The sequence below is a fragment of the Myotis yumanensis genome, unplaced genomic scaffold, assembly GCF_028538775.1.
Source record: "Myotis yumanensis isolate MYYU_CA2020_CCGP unplaced genomic scaffold, mMyoYum1.0.hap1 SCAF_10, whole genome shotgun sequence".
Taxonomy (NCBI): Eukaryota; Metazoa; Chordata; class Mammalia; order Chiroptera; family Vespertilionidae; genus Myotis; species Myotis yumanensis.
In genome coordinates, this window is record NW_027223761.1 from 10,032,539 (window position 1) to 10,048,421 (window position 15,883).

The following is a 15,883-nucleotide window of genomic DNA, read 5'->3' on the forward strand; positions in this document are numbered from 1 at the left end:
TCCCCGTGGCTTTCTTCTCCTGGGAATGGCTAACGAGGCCCCACGGCCCTTGAGACTCTTTTGTAACCATGACTGAGCATTCTTGGTCTCTTGTTAAAAAAGAAGACTTCTTTGTTCAATGGAGCCCTCCCGCCCTCTGCAACTTGCAAGGCTTACTTCCCTTCTATCACCAATTCCTGTCCCAGCCCCCGAATAAACCAGAACCTTCATCCCAGGGCCTCTGTCTTAGAGAAAGGCCCCTGCATGGGATCCTGCCCCCGACCCCCAGCTGCAGGCAGCGGTGGTGCCCTGATTTGTTGGGGTGTCACAGTGAAGACCTGAGATCCACTGCTGCCCCAGGACGCGCCCTCAGCCAGGTGTGAGGGATCAGACTCACATCAGCCAGGTCCCCAAAGCCTCCACCGGACACCACAGCCACTGCCTCGCTGCTCTCACCTCCATGGCGACCCTACCCTTGGGTGGTGGACATGCAGATGGGCAGCCTGTCCCTGCTGGAGGGAAAGGCCATTATCCAAACATATGAAAGACAAACTCGTTAATTTAACTCCCCTGATTAGAAAGAAAAATTCCCTAACATCAGTCAAAGGAGCATGAACTTTCTGGCTTGTGGAAATGATCGAGTGACTTGGCAGGAAAAGCCAGAGCAGGCCAGTGGGGCCATCCCTTCTCTTCCGCACGGTCTCACCCTCAGATTCTCTTCATCCGCTGGAGGACCAAGGTCCCAACAGCCTCGAAAGGGATGGAATTCCAGGAAGATTCACACCTGCAGATTTTTATTTAGTTGGTAGGTGTGATGGGGGCAGGAGGCCTTGGGCTTACGCAGTGGTTCTCAACCTTCTGGCCCTTTAAATACAGTTCCTCATGTTGTGACCCAACCATAAAATCATTTTCGTTGCTACTTCATAACTGTAATGTTGCTACTGTTATGAATCGTCATGTAAATATCTGATATGCAGGGTGGTCTTAGGTGACCCCTGTGAAAGGGTCGTTTGACTGCCAAAGGGGTCGCGACCCACAGGTTGAGAACCGCTGGCTTAGAGGCACAATACTGGTCCCATTTCTGTCTCATCCTGAAGCCACTGGGTGTATTATGGCAGCAGAAAGAGGGAGAAAGGACAATGCACAATAAAGCTAAATTTTCTGTGTGTGTGTGTGTGGGGGGGAGGGTAGAGGATATGGCTGCAGGGCACGCTGCCTTGGAGGAAGACATTTCTCTCCTTCGTAGATAGGTAGACGTGGAGGGTGCACTGGCCCCAAGGACCACTGTTGACCTCCGGAGCTCATGTGTCCCCCACCCCTCACCCCTGTGATAAGTGTGGGCTGTGCCCTGTAGTGACTCAGAGGGTCCCAGAGGCCCAGGAGGAGGGGAGCTCTCACAGGGGCAAGAGCATCGTCCCTGTAGATGCTCTGGCTGCGCCATTTAGTGATTGACTCCGACTTCAGGAACCCCCCACATTGAACAATCACAGGCTTTCCCTGAGCAGGGAGGGCCTTGGGGATGCAAGAACAGCACCCAGCTCCATATGGGAGCAGTGGGGGGGGGGGGTTTCCAAATGGGAGGGGAGGTTTGCGGGAAGGGAGACCACCAAGGAGCCCCTTCCCTGAGCATCAGGAGTGAGTCACTCTCTCAGGAGACCTCCTGTCAAAAGTTGAAACATTTTTCATCTCCAAAGTCCTGAGAATAGTAATTTTTATGCTTATCTCTCTTTTAAATCAGTATTCCCTCTAGGTATTCCCGTATCTTCCATTAAAAACGGGACATTCACAACCCCCTCGTGTGCAAGAGGCTCTGGGAATTCGGGGGCAGGGAAGCTAAGGGAAGCCTGGCTTTGCCACCTCAGCCCTCCACCGAGACCGCTGGAGGAAGTGGCATCCTCCAAGGGACAGTCCCAGGGACTAGAGTCCAGGGAGTAGAGGGAAGAGCCCAGATCAACTAGGTGACATGTCTTCTAAAGCAGCGGTCGCCAACCGGTGGTCCGCGGACCACTGGTGGTTCATGAGGTCCGAAAGGTTGGCAGCCGCCGCTCTAAGGCTCACAGGGAGGAGAAAGGCTCAGACTATGCCTGAGCCACAGTCTTTGACTTTAGATGGAAGAACCTCCTGGTCTCCTTTCTCCCAGCCTTTAAGACTCACAGAGCATGCTGGGAGATATAGTGGGTAGCCTTCTGGTCCAGAAGCCCAGGGCAGAACAAGAACTACGCCCTGGTCTCAACCTGCTCTGCCTGTGGGCCTTGGGATAGTGAGGGGGCTGGGCCAAACGGCCTGGAACATCCCGAGTCCATGGTGACAACAAGCAGACACAGCTTATTATCCCCACCATGACCCAGAAGCCTAGTCCGGATTCATTTCCAACTTTCACGTGCGCTGATGACTCTCCCTTTTAAAGGGGACAGAGCAAAAACATGGTCTGAGTTTGGCCAAGGAAACTCAGCCCACACTTGAAGTGCTACCCGTGGTGAGTAGTCCGGCGCCAAGGGTCCCAAGCATAAACCACAGTGTCAGGTAATAAAAGCAACGCCACTGCCTATCTGTCTCAGAGGGGTGATGTGAGTGACTTAACCTTAAGAGAGCTAAATAAAGGCAGTCTTACCCTAAGCACAGAGGGCTTAGCTTCCTATTCGGCTCCGTGGGGCCGAGAAACAGGTGAGATGAGCATGTCTTACATTTTAGAGAAAGCCCATTCAGACACCCCTGAAGGGGAAGGAAGGGCACCACCCTAGCCCTGCAGAGCCTGCCCGTGGCGGGGTCACGGTCACAGCCCCGTTCCAGGAGAAGCTTCATCTGGGAGAGTTGATTTGCATATCAGCCTGCACGGTATTGTACTTACAAAACAAACCTTTTCAGCCAAAATCTGTTCCTAGCAGCCTGGAAAGAGCAACCCCATCCACATGGACCTTTAGCAAGTCCTTCATACTCCTCTTTGTGGCTCTTCCCTAAGCTTCCTGAATCACTGTCTTACCCATGTAGTTCACCTTCATCCTTAAGGAGGTCAAGAGTTGACCTTTCGCAGACACTTAGCCCCTGACAAACATCTCCTACGGCACCTGGGAAACTAAGTAAAGCAACCACCTTGAGCTTCACCTACCCAGATAATGAAGCCGATCTGGATGATGGCTTCCAGCGCTTCTGGGTTGGTGAGCATATCGAAGGGTTGGGAAAGCACCATGCCCCTTTCCCCATACCTTGCCCTATGCATCTCTTCCATTTGGCTGTTCTTGAGCTGTATATTTTAGAATAAACAGGAAAACAGTAGTAAAGTGGTAAACCTGACTTCTATGAATTGGTCTAGTAAATTTTTACACCAGAGGGGGGAATTGTGGGAACCTGCTGGATTTATAGCCTGTCAACCAAGAGTACAACCTGGGCTTGTGACTGGCATCGAAATGGGGGCAGTCTCCTGGGACTGAGCCCTTAATTTATGGGATCCGACGCTAACTCCGGGTCGACTGTGTCAGTATTGAATTGAATTGCAGGACACCACGTGGTGTCAGAGAGCTGGAGACACAGTGCCCCAAAAAACACCATTCGAGTAAGACATGTAGGGAGTAAAAATAGTTCAAGGGTTAAAAGCACATAAGAGAAAAATCTTCTAACAAACCTTTGCTAGTGCAAATACACCACCCATAAGATCAAAGAAGTCCAGGACTTACTTTCTAATCTTATCACCAGTGGCTCTATGAGAAATAGCAAACATACTTGTTCGTATGCAGCAAGTGTTAGCAACCTAATTTGCAAAGCCAGGAGACTGATGGATCACCCAATCTAAGTTCAGCTGGCTGAAAGTAATACAGTCATGCTATTCCAAGAAGAAGAATGACAGTCTTCAGTACAGGGTGTCCTCCATCTCGAAGCACTATGTTCAGTGAGTCACACAGTCCTGCCTTAATCCTTTCCAAAACCCTACCCAGTGGGGCTATTGTCCCTTTTTAATACATAAACAAACTAAGTCTCAGAGAGACTAATCAACTTCCTTGAAGTTATACTGCTAGTCAGTGAAGGAACAGGACATTATGTTTAGGTCTTTCTCAATATGAATACATTCTTTTAACCGCCGTGTAACACTGGCTCCCAGAAGCTGTTTCATGCAAAGTACGATATCTCCTTATTGAACTATTCTAGTGCACTGTAAGAGATCAGATATCCTCAAGGTTATCATCTTTATCCTGGTCACTGTCGTCATTAATAGTATTTCAGCCCTGCCAGTGTGGCTCAGTGGTTGAATGTTGACACATGCCTGGGTTTTGGGCTTGATCACCAGTAGGGTGTGTGCAGGAGGCAGCCGCTCAATGATTCTCTCTCATCACTGATATTTCTATCCCCCTCTCCCTCTCCCTTCCTCTCTCTCTGAAATCAATAAAAACGTATTTTTAAAAAATAGTTACTTTATACAGGCCTGCAGAGCTGTGGCTTCCCTGAAGGACTAGCCACATAATTCGTGGGGCCCAGTGCAAAATAAGAACACAAGGTCCCTTTTTCTTAAGAATTTCAAGATGGCAACTGTAAAGCGTTAAACCAAGGACAGGACCGGTCTGAGCTCAGGACCCTGAAGCCGACCATGTTTCCCCGTTTTCCTACATTTCTACTTAAATAATCTAAGATTCTCTTGAAGGAGGAATCAGAAATTCCTGTGCTAATTAATTCATCCAGTGAGCTTTTTGACTGCTTCCATGTATTTATTCAACAAATGCCTGTGATAATAGGACATGAGAAACTCAAAGGTTAGACACAAATTGTCCTTTCTGCTCCTTAAAATCATGAGACCATCTTCATCGCACTGGCTGGCCTCAGCAGTCAGCTTCAAGGGGAAGCGATAAAGTCCTCTTTAGACAAACATATGGGCACATGGGTACATCCCTGTCTCCTCTAGGGCTGCCTTCTGAGGGAGCGAACCTGTAACAAAAACACGGCATTTTCACGCCTATTTTAATTGTGTCGCCTGCTTCCAATGGGGTTGGAACACAAGCTAGATTTCTGGGGTGGTTGGTTAGTCGCTTAGAAAAGAGAAATATCTGTTTTCATGCTTCCTTTCTTGTATTGCTTATTCTGGGGCCTTTCCAACCCTTTCAAAATGTACTTTGCAATCCCTCAAGTGTCTTTTTCTCCCTCTTCAAAGGTCTCTCTTCTTCCCCACGGTTACCCCTTTACCTTCAAAAGTCTGTCAATAACCCAGGCAAAACCAGGCTGGACGTACCCGAGCTCAGGAACCAGCAAATCTTGTTTGAACCCCGCTGATGACTCTCAAGGAGAAGCCAGGAGGAGGACGACAAGGAGCCCAGACCACACTGGTAAATGGCGACCGCTGTCAACTCCACTGCTGCCCAGTTGTCCCGGATGTAGTCTTGGGCTTTAGAGAGCTCTGCTGGTTGATTTAACAACTCCAGGTCACTTGGAATGTAAATATTCAACGTGGTATGGCTTCCCTTCTTAAAAACCAAGGCAACAGCTGCTGCTGGCCTGGGAAAGGCAATTCACCTTCTGGCTCTTGCTTCAAAACAGCAGGAAAATCACCATGGCCCGCCGCTGCCGCAGTGAGGCTCCACAGTGCCCCCTTCTGGACAAACTGGTTTGGTCTTGCTGATTGCTGAACAATGATGTGTGGACTACCTGTGGGGAACTGGAGTTTACTTTCCTGGGAACCCATAGAGAGCCTTCCCCGGGAGAGAGAAAGCAAATAGAGTCAAACCACGATCTGTATATGCTTGGTTCTCCCACCTAACAATGGCTTCTATGTCAAATGAAACATGAAAACGCAGCCTCTCTCCTTGGACTCTATTTTCACCTAAAAACAAACAGCAGTTTGCATGCCCTGGCTCTGGGTCGAGGAGGACTCTGGCACCAGCAGTGAAGATGGTGAGGGTGGTTTCCACTGAAGACCTTCCTGTAAGGCTCAGGGAGGTGTTCCATAAACTAGCCCAGTGATGGCGAACCTTTTGAGCTCCGCGTGTCAGCATTTTGAAAAACCCTAACTTAACTCTGGTGCCGTGTCACATATAGAAATTTTTTGATATTTGCAACCACAGTAAAACAAAGATTTATATTTTTGATATTTATTTTATATATTTAAATGCCATTTAACAAAGAAAAATCAACCAAAAAAATGAGTTTGAGTGTCACCTCTGACACACGTGTCATAGGTTTGCCATCACTGAACTGGCCCCTCATCCAATCACAGAGTTCTCACTGAGGGTCAAGAAAGAAGGTGCTGGGCACAGTTTTTATTGTCTTGTCCCATCAGGACACAACAAATACCCCTCAACTTGTCCCGCCGCCAGAAAACTCCAGGAAAGAACTCCACTTCAGGAAGTATCGAAATTCCAAACATTTTCGTTTAGGTTACCAGAAAACACACATACCAGCTACAAGACATTCTTTCTACACTCATGACTCTTTTTTCTTTTTTCTCTCCAATTGCAGTTGACATTCAGTATTATTTTAGTTTCAGGTGTACAGCATAGTGGTTAAACATTTACATAATTTATGAAGCAATTCCCCCATTAAGTCTTGTATCCACCTGGCACCATACATAGTTATTGTATTATTAACTAATATTCCCTTACCTGTACTTTACATCTTTGTGACTATTTTGTAACTACCAATTTGTACTTCTTAATCCCTGTCCCTCGGACGAACATCAGTCTGTTTTCTGTATCTTTGAGCTTGTTTCTGCTTTGTTTGTTCATTTATTTTCTTTTCTAGATTCCACACATAAGTGAAATCAGATGGTATAGGTCCTTTTCCGTCTGACTTATTTCACTTAGCATAATACCCTCTAGGTCCAGCCTCAAATGGTAAGTAAGATTTCATTCTTTTTTAAAGCCTGGCTCTTATTTTCTAACCACAATAGGAAGCCAGAGAAGAGAATTCTATTGGGGATGGTTAAACATTCAGAATCTCTTCAAAAGTTAAAAAAGCATCCATTTAACAACATCGTTGTCAGCTTCTGGGCACTTTTTCTAAATCCGTGTTTCAAGCAGTTGAACTGTCAGGCCTTGGATTTTATTCACTGGTGATAATTTAAATATCATCTTTGACCTGAGAAATCCTTTGTGTCTGAATATCAAATGCATGCTAGCTTCTCCTTGCTTTCCTTCATAAGAAGCAAGGAAAAGGAATAGGAAGACATCCCGAGAGGAGGCAGGAAGTCCTGGGAAATACGGGGCACGAGGAGTGGGCTCAAAGTCTCATCTGATTCAACTCGCTTGCTTTTTAAAAAAACAGCAGCTCTAGGAGTTTGTCATCTTTCCTAGACAGCAGCATGGGAGCACGATTGACTATGACAAATACATTTTTGGCATCACAAGATCAGTTGCTCTCCAACTAATTATTCTTGTAACCTATCTGAATCCTATCAACCCTTAGCAGTCCAAGCCTGGTTACTGACTCCTGGGCCAAGAAGTTCATCTGACCAGAACCTTAAAAAGAGGCTGTGTCCCAATAAGCAAAAGGTCATGAATGCTCAAGTTTGGCCCTCTCACCCCTTAAAACCATCCCCTTCTGCCCTCTATGCCCTTAGCATCTCTTTCCCAAGGTAGACAATTGAATTACACTAACACACAATTGCAATAATGATAATAAGCTGGGGCACCAAGGAATTAATGTGGTCCTGATCCTCAGAGAGATACGAGGATGTGAGCAGACAGACAAGAAAACACTCAGCACTCGTTATAATGAAATGTTCTAACAGAGGTCTGAACAAAGTGCTGTGGGACAAGGTCGTTGGAAGAGGCCCCGCTCAAATGTCACCTCTTCTGAGCGCTTTCTCTATGTAACCCAGGCTGAGTATTCAATCAGGAAGCTTATTGAGTGCTTGGTGCCCGTATCTACGGGGATGCAGTGATGAACCAACCAGCCCTCAGAATGCTTACATTCCTGAGGTCGGTCGATACTAACAAAAAGATAAACAAATAAAATATTTAAAAATTCTAACTGATGTCATGAAGGAAGCAAGCAGGGGAAATGAGATAGGACTAAGAAAGGCAGACCTATTTTTGGAGGAGTGGTGCGAGAAGAGCTCTCTGGGAAATGGCATTTAAGCGGAGAACTAACGGATACTCAAAGATGTCAGCCACCTGAAGAATGGCAGTAGGTGGAGGGTGGGAACAAAGAAAATGGGTCCTAAGGTGGGCAACACCATAGGGTATTTGAGGAACTGCCAGTCAGAGGGGACTGTGTGGCTTCCAATAGGGCAATGACAGTTGTCTGGGCTGATGCAATGGCCATAGCAATGGAGAGAAAAGGCCAGACTCAAGGGACATTTTTGAGATAGAACTGAGAAAGCTTGTAGGGTGGGGCTGATGGAAGAGAAGCAACAGGGGTTTGAATATCTAGGTAGATGATAGTGCCATTTACTGATATGGAGAGAACTTGGGAGGTAGTAGGGATGCATCTGCGGGGAAAAAATAGCAAGAGTTCCATTGTACCCATGGCAACTCCAGCTGTCGTCGGTACATTGTACACATAGAGATGGCAATTAGGTGGTAGGATGTATGAATCTGGAGCTTGGAGAAAAGTTCTGAGATATAAATGTATCATTGGGGACTTATCAGTATACAGGTGTCATGTAGATGCCCAAGAAGTGATCCAAAGAGAATGCAGAGCTCAGAGAATGGGGATCAAGACTGAGTCCAAGGAAGTTTCACAAGCTACGCAAGGGTGCAAACAAAGGGTTAAGGGAGAAAAGAGAAGAATTCCAGCTAGGAGACTTAGAAAGGCTTGTGGAAGGTAGGTCCCCATGCTGCTCCCCTCCCCACCCCCATCAAAAAAATAGCAACCCCTACTAAAATCTACCCAGCTCTAGCTGGCTGACTGAGGAAGCTACAGAAATCAGGAGGAGCTGGTGGCCCCATCTGTCACTCTACAGATCACCCTGGACTGCACAGATCTGGGAGTCCAGACAGGTGACCTTTTCCTTCCTCACTGTTCTGAGCTGTCCTTCCCTGTGCTGTGGGATCAGGAAGACCGTAGGAAGCTCTGGCCAGGCCCTCACAGAGCCGCCTGCCCTGCCCTACTCTGCAAGCATCACTAAAGCAAGCCGGGGTCCTAGTTCTTTCTTTCATCAGCTTCTTGCACAAAGGGTACTCAGGACCAATCACCACTCAGGACCAAACCCTTCCCTTAGCACATGGACATGCTTATAGCACAGCCACCCAAAAACTAAAACAAAAAGGCCAAATGTAATCCTGGTCTCCTCTGCATCTATTTTCGTATGCCCATCCTCCCCTTGATGGACACACTCTTGAAAAACAATTTACAATCATTTTCTCTCCACCCATTCTCAACCAACACCGGCATGGCAAAGTAGCCACCGCTTTGCTGACCCATCTCTGGCACAAGCCGGTGATGTCCTTGAAACTGATTAACCCAATGACCACTTTTCAGTACTTATGTTATTTAACTTGTCTGCAGCTTGCAGCACTATCACCCACTCCAAGATACCCATTCTCCCTGACTCCCCTCCTTACCACTCAGCATCCTGTGCACCCCGAATCACCTCTCTCTGCCCATCTATAGATGCTAGAGCTCCCCAGGTTTCTTCCCTCAGCCCATTTTTTTTCTAGCTTCATGATCTATCTGAGTGAGCTCATTCAGTTCTATGATTATAAATACCACTCCATAAAGGCCCCAGCCTCTCATGTATCCAATTGTTCAGTGAGTATCTCCACCCAAAAATTCTAACCCAGTATGCTGAACCAAATTCATTACCTTCTCTTTCAAATTGACCATCTCTCTCTCTTTTCTGCACTCTCCTCTACTACCCTTTTGCTCAAGCCAGAAACCAAGAGACAGCTTTATGCCTCCCTCTTGCTCACCCACTACATGCATTTGGTCACTGAGTCCTTCTAAATGTCCTTGGAATCTGCTCATGCAAACATAGCCTGTGCCCTAAATTGGACTGTTACCTCCCACCTGAATCATTGCTGTCACCTAAATCATAACTGGTTTCAGTGCCCCTGCCCCATCTACTCCACCAATTCATATTCCACCCAATGTTGTCATAATAACAGAGACTTGGAGATAACCTGTCTATCAATCAGGGGCTGGTTAAATCAATTATTATATGACCATACAGTGGACTGTTATCAGATACATATAACACGGCATATACAAGTATACCCAGAAGTATAAACCAAAAAGAAAGTTATAGAATTGTCTATATAGGATGGTACAAGTTGCATATTAAGAATAAGATGTTTACATGGCATAGAAAAATGTCTCAAAGGATAAACCAAAAATGAGTATTTCTAGAGAATGGGTTTGGGATGGGAGGCAGTTTTACTTCTTTATTTTTATGCCTTTCTGTAATATTTGAAGTTTGGCTTTTTTAGTTTTAGTTTTTTAATGATATCATGTGTTTTGTTATGGGAAAAGAACCACTGATCCAAACCACAAAAAGTTAAAAATTTTTGTTAAAAGTAATTTCTTTGAAAGTAGACAGTAAATCCTTCATAGTCCTTTATTTGGCTGGTAGTGAAAGCCTATGTGCAAAATGTGTTTTCTAAATGTAGATTGAATACAATCACTACTGTCTGTACCCAAATACTGGAAACAGAGACGTCTTATCTGCTGTAGTAAATACCAGATTTGTAACTTACAAACAGGTAAGGAAGGGAAGCAAAGGCAAGTTTCAATGTTGGGTTGCTTTACCTTCTATTACTCTCCAATGAGCCACTTGAATTAAGCTGCTGTGCTAATAAAAACACAAACACAATGATAATCAATGTCCTGGTTTCAGAGAGCAGAGTCGACTGCTCTGAGAACATAAGGGGAAATATCCGCAGGTATAATTTACAAGGCCTCAGATTATGTACAAAAGTGTTCTTTCATCTCTGCACATATCTCAATATTTACCAAGGGAATAGAGAAGAGAAATGTCAACATCCGAGCACCTTTGGCCGGAGGTTGACGGAATGCATGACTTTTTGAATCAACAGAACGATCAGTGGCTATTGCAGAAAGGGGTGATCCAGTTCATTGCCTACCTTCTCCCCAGGTAGGAACTCCATGGGAAATAACTCTGGTAGGAATACAGAAACAGCTGCTGTCAAACCCGGGAAAAACACTACTAGCTATACTCTGCTTCCCAATATATCTGACTGTGACTCCTCGTGGCCCCTTCCATTAGCTTGAGTTGATTTCCCTTTCTAAGGCAGCAATTTCAGACAACCATCCTCCCATTGGACCAGATGCCTTTGGAAGGTCTGGAGTGAAGAAGAGGGCTTCTGACGTCAGTCCTTGGGGGCTGTGCGGGTCACAGCTAACACTGAGGAAGCTGATGCCTGTGACTTCTCCCCATCCTTGCCCACCAGAATCCACCGCCCCCCCCCCCATTTTCCCCCTACCACACACTTCTTTTAAGGTATAGTATTGTGTTGCAGATGGTAGTTTTATGGAGGCATGAATATTCAGCTTGAAATCAACCATACCCATTATTTTATTATCTCTCAAACACTTGAATTTGGAGTCAATAATGGATGCGGTGGCATGCTGCCAGACCCCCATCCCCCAACTTCAGGACTGAGATATTCATTCCTCCAGCTGCTGGGAGTCTTGATAAGTGACAACATTAACCAACTCTATCACCCTCCAAAGCCTGGCCCTCTACTCACCCAGGGCCACCCCCACTGCCTGAGCACAGTCTGGGTCCAGTGCCTGATCAATGTAGTGGTAGAAAGGCCAGGCCTCTTGCCTCAATTCTGGACCATCCCAAAGAACCATCCCTGTACCACAGCTTCCTGTGACTGTTTCAACGTCTCCCTCTGCCCACCGGGGCTTCCCTCTCTCTTCCACAGGGATTTATGCCAGGAGCTCCCCGCAATAAACTTCACGTACACAAGTTTCCACCTCAGAGTGTTTCCCAGGACCAGCCAGCAACAGTGCCTCAAACCCAGTGTATCCAGGCCCTGAAAAGAACCCAAATTTGAATACTCTGAGACTAATAGATAAGCTCCTACAAATGATTAGTCCTTCATTGGAAATGATAGCAATTAATCACGATCGAAAAATCAATGATGCCATCAGTGCTTCTCTTCTGTGATGATTTTACTAACGTCTGCTGATGGGTGACCTTGAATCCCAGAAAAACACCAGGGGAATAGATTCAGTCTCTAATTCCATTACTCTCTATTCTATTCTTGGAAATTAGTCCCATAGTTATTTTTGACACTTTTTCAAGACCATATGTTGCACCGAAATATAAAAAATAACAACTGAACCTATCCCCCAGGGAACTTCAGTGTCGGAGCTGAGGGTTGTCAGCTGATATCCATCCATCTCACCCCTGGATACGTTTATCTGCTTGTGCTTCGTTCACGTTGACTCCCACCCTCTCTCCTAGCAAAGCTGGTTATCAGATCACAACTGCCCTTTGAAGCAGACTGAGATCAAGACAAAAATACAACTTGGTCTGCAGCACTTGCCTTTGCCCGATGCCTGATAGAGAAGAATGCTTTTCCTATTTGTTTTCTTTGACCTTATCTCCCTTCATGCACTGAACTGCTTCTATTTGAAATTCTCTGGTTTAATGTCTACACGCTGGGGTCTGACCATCCTTCTCAGTTGCCCAATCTTAGTCTCTTTTTTATTTTATTTTATTATGGTGGCATTTTCTTTTGAATGTCACATCTCCGCTTAACAAGTTGACCTCTTTCTATATTCATTGCTGCCCTTCTCGAGCCTTGCCGCTTACATTCTGCATTATCTCTTTTTGGCTATCTTGCTTCCTTGGATCAAAATGATTAGAGACATCCACTGGGGCAAAAACAAACAAAGGGGGAGACTGTGAATTTTAAGGAAATGTGAATTAATAGCAAGATGTGGATAGTATGAAACACTGTAGAATTAGATGACAAAAAAAAACAAGGCACCCAATAACAGCATAAAATCAAAATTTCTCGAAGCTTCAGTTTCTGCATCTGTAAAATGATAATAATATTTCATATGAGTTTTCCAAGGATTGGCTGGAATCATGTATGTATAGTCACACCGACTTGGAATAAGGAAAAATGAATGGTTCTAGTTACATTTGTATATGGTGGTCTCTCTGAAAACTGTTGATACATAACAATCGTCTCAGGATTTCCACATGATATATTTGGTGTAGTCACTTTTTTTTAATGAAAAGAGAATGGAATACTGTGGGAATTGGGATCCCCTAAGGACCCAGGGGTTTCCAAAGGGAGTCAAAGGAAGACTGGTAAGTCTGGACAAAGGGCTGACATATACTGCCACCTATTGGGTGATCAGCAAACTGTGCCACTCTTAAAAATACATACACAGGAATGCATCTGAAAGATTTCTTCCTCAGTTTAAAAGGCACCCCTAGCCACCACGGTTTGCATGTGTTGCCAAAAACACCCATAGTGGCAGGGCTAGTAGCTGTTTTAGGAAAATGGGTAAGTCACAGCCTTCAATGGCCACACTTGGAAATCACAGAAGAAAGTATAAACTCCAGAGCCCCCTAAATGCTCAACTACATTTGCCATGAAGAAGTGCATGCCCAAGGCTCAATATTCCAAAGGACAGGACCCAGTGCTGGGCTGGGTAAGCACTGCATCTGGGTAAGACAATGCTATTGGCGTCCTGACGACCAATAACTACAAGAACACTCTCATGAAGACCAACCCGGAGCAAAGCAAAAGGTAGTGGTTAGGGGGTTAAAGAGAAAAAGCAGCTGGAATTACCTTTCATGACATAGAAATGGGATTTTGAAGAATGTCTCCAACCCACACTCATGAGGCAGGGGCACTCCCTGTGAGGATGGAGCCCAAGCTCTCAGTCTCCCCATGGCTGTGTTAGAGAAGTAAGGAGTCAAGCAGGTAACATGAGTGAGTGGTCTCAGAAAAGGCTGTTCCCATCCTGAAAGGCACACGCCCTGTCTCAGAGGACAGCCGCTGCTCTGCCGCAGCCCTGTGGGCCTAAACAGTGTGGCCAAGTGATTAGGCGCCTAGAGCCAGGCTGCCTGGGTTTAAGGTCTGGCTTTGCTGTTTACTAGCTGTAAAATCTTGAGCAAGTTACTTAATCTTTCTGTGCCTCAGCCTCCATGCCTGTAGAAATGGAGATGATACTAGCCCCTGTGCGTCATATTGTTTCAGGGATGAAATAAATTAATAGGTGTAACGTGTTTAAAACAATGCTGGACTATAATTACCCAATACATAGTACCAAGACAAAAGGGCAGGTTCTTTGTCATCAGATCTGGCAATTTTTGACAGAAGCCAGAATCGGGATTTTTTTTTTAAAATGATAAGCAATTATAATTTTAATTAAAATGTAAACATTTTCAAAATCCAGTGGGAGCCAAACACTAGATGCCTGTGGGCCACCTGCCGTCCACAGGCATCCACTGCCTCGCGTCCGGTGCTGTGGGAAGAGCAAAGCTGGGAAGGCAGACGCGCCTCAGACCCACCTCCAACTTTGCCACCAGCTCCTCGATGCTGACAGCGCGGTGGCTGGAAAGCCAGGATGGCAGGAGGGCACGACAGAAAGTCCTGCGCCAGAGTACAAGCAGCGAGGGACAGATGGCCCTCCGGAGCAAATGGAACAGAAGAAAGCCTCTACAGAGCGGGATGCGGGGGTGCAGAGAAACCCTCCCTCCCAGTCCCAGGGACTTCACTCGAGGTCTCTAATGCCTCCCATCCTCTATCCTAGAGGGAGCCAGGATGGACACAAGTCCAGCCACCAAATGGAGTTCGGTCCCTCCTTCCACGTTCAAAGGACCGTCCTTGTTCAATGAGCCTATAATCCAAAGCAGCTGCCGAGATCACCAAAAACACCAGACGGCCACCCTATCTGCTAAGTGAGACATTCGGTAAATATATGAATGAGAGATAAGTAAATAAATGTCAATCCCATTGAAAAACAACCGTTAAGAAAACACAGTCCTAAGAAAATGAGGTTTTTTGGTTTGTTTTTTTTAAGGTTTACGGACCTACCCTTTGCTTCGTTCTCCTGTAATGCAGCTGCCCTCTTGTCTTTTCTACCATTGTTTGAAGCCAACCAGACAGATTTACAACAAGCTGCTAGCCCTTTCCTCTCCTACTGACAAACATGCGGCCCATCTGCCTCCAATCAATGATGGAGCACGTGGAGATGGAGCCGGGAGATATTTTTAAACACTCCTTTAATTAATTCATTCCAAGGACTTGGCGCTTGGTGTTGTGGTGGAGGGGTGAGGGGCCGGCAGAGGGAGGAGAGAGCAAGCGCGGGATCCTGCTAAATAAAGAGATTTGCCTTAATCTGGATTCTAAAACCCTTGCTCTGAAGCATCCTGCTCGCCCCCTACAAGCTGTTAAGGGCACGGAAGAGAAGGCTGCCAGCAAGGCGGAGTTGTGGCATTGGGTAGATTTTTGCAGATTTCCAGGACAAGTTCTTAAAATGCAAACCAAACTAAAATGTTATCTCCAGAATGACTCTTCTGCCGCCTAAGGCTAGAAGGTTTTAAAGCAGTGGTTCTCAACCTTGGCTGCACATTAGAATCACCTGGGAATCTTTTCAAAATCCTGATTTCTGGGCCTCATCCTCCGGAAATTCTGTTTCTTTGTTACTCATGTTGTGGCCCCACCCCATAACAAAGAAACAGAATTTCCGGAGGATGAGGCCCAGAAATCAGGATTTTGAAAAGATTCCCAGGTGATTCTAATGTGCAGCCAAGGTTGAGAACCACTGTTTTAAAGGATCCCTGTCTTATTTGATTAAGATATTATAGCAGGTGATTGAAATGAAGAGTAGAGTCAGCTCATTCCGAGAGGCAAGCCAGTTCCCAGGGGATCAAAATCAGTATGGAAAACAATTTCGTTTGCCTTTAACAGGGGGAAATCCAGACACTGGGTATTGCATGATACAGCCATGGCGGGGGGTGAGGGGGGGAAGGAGGGGAGATTTTCAT

The 15,883-nt window shown here is 45.9% G+C and overlaps 1 protein-coding gene across 1 annotated transcript in view; it reads right to left on the minus strand.

Moving 5' to 3' along the window:
- SLC1A2 (solute carrier family 1 member 2) overlaps positions 1-5,468 on the minus strand; it is a 106,740-nt gene extending 101,272 nt beyond the window's left edge. Inside the window, exon 1 of the mRNA XM_070427789.1 lies at positions 5,192-5,468. The gene's annotated coding sequence lies outside the window, so the exon portion shown is untranslated. The remainder of the gene's footprint in view (positions 1-5,191) is intronic.
- Between the last annotated feature and the right edge of the window lie 10,415 nt (positions 5,469-15,883).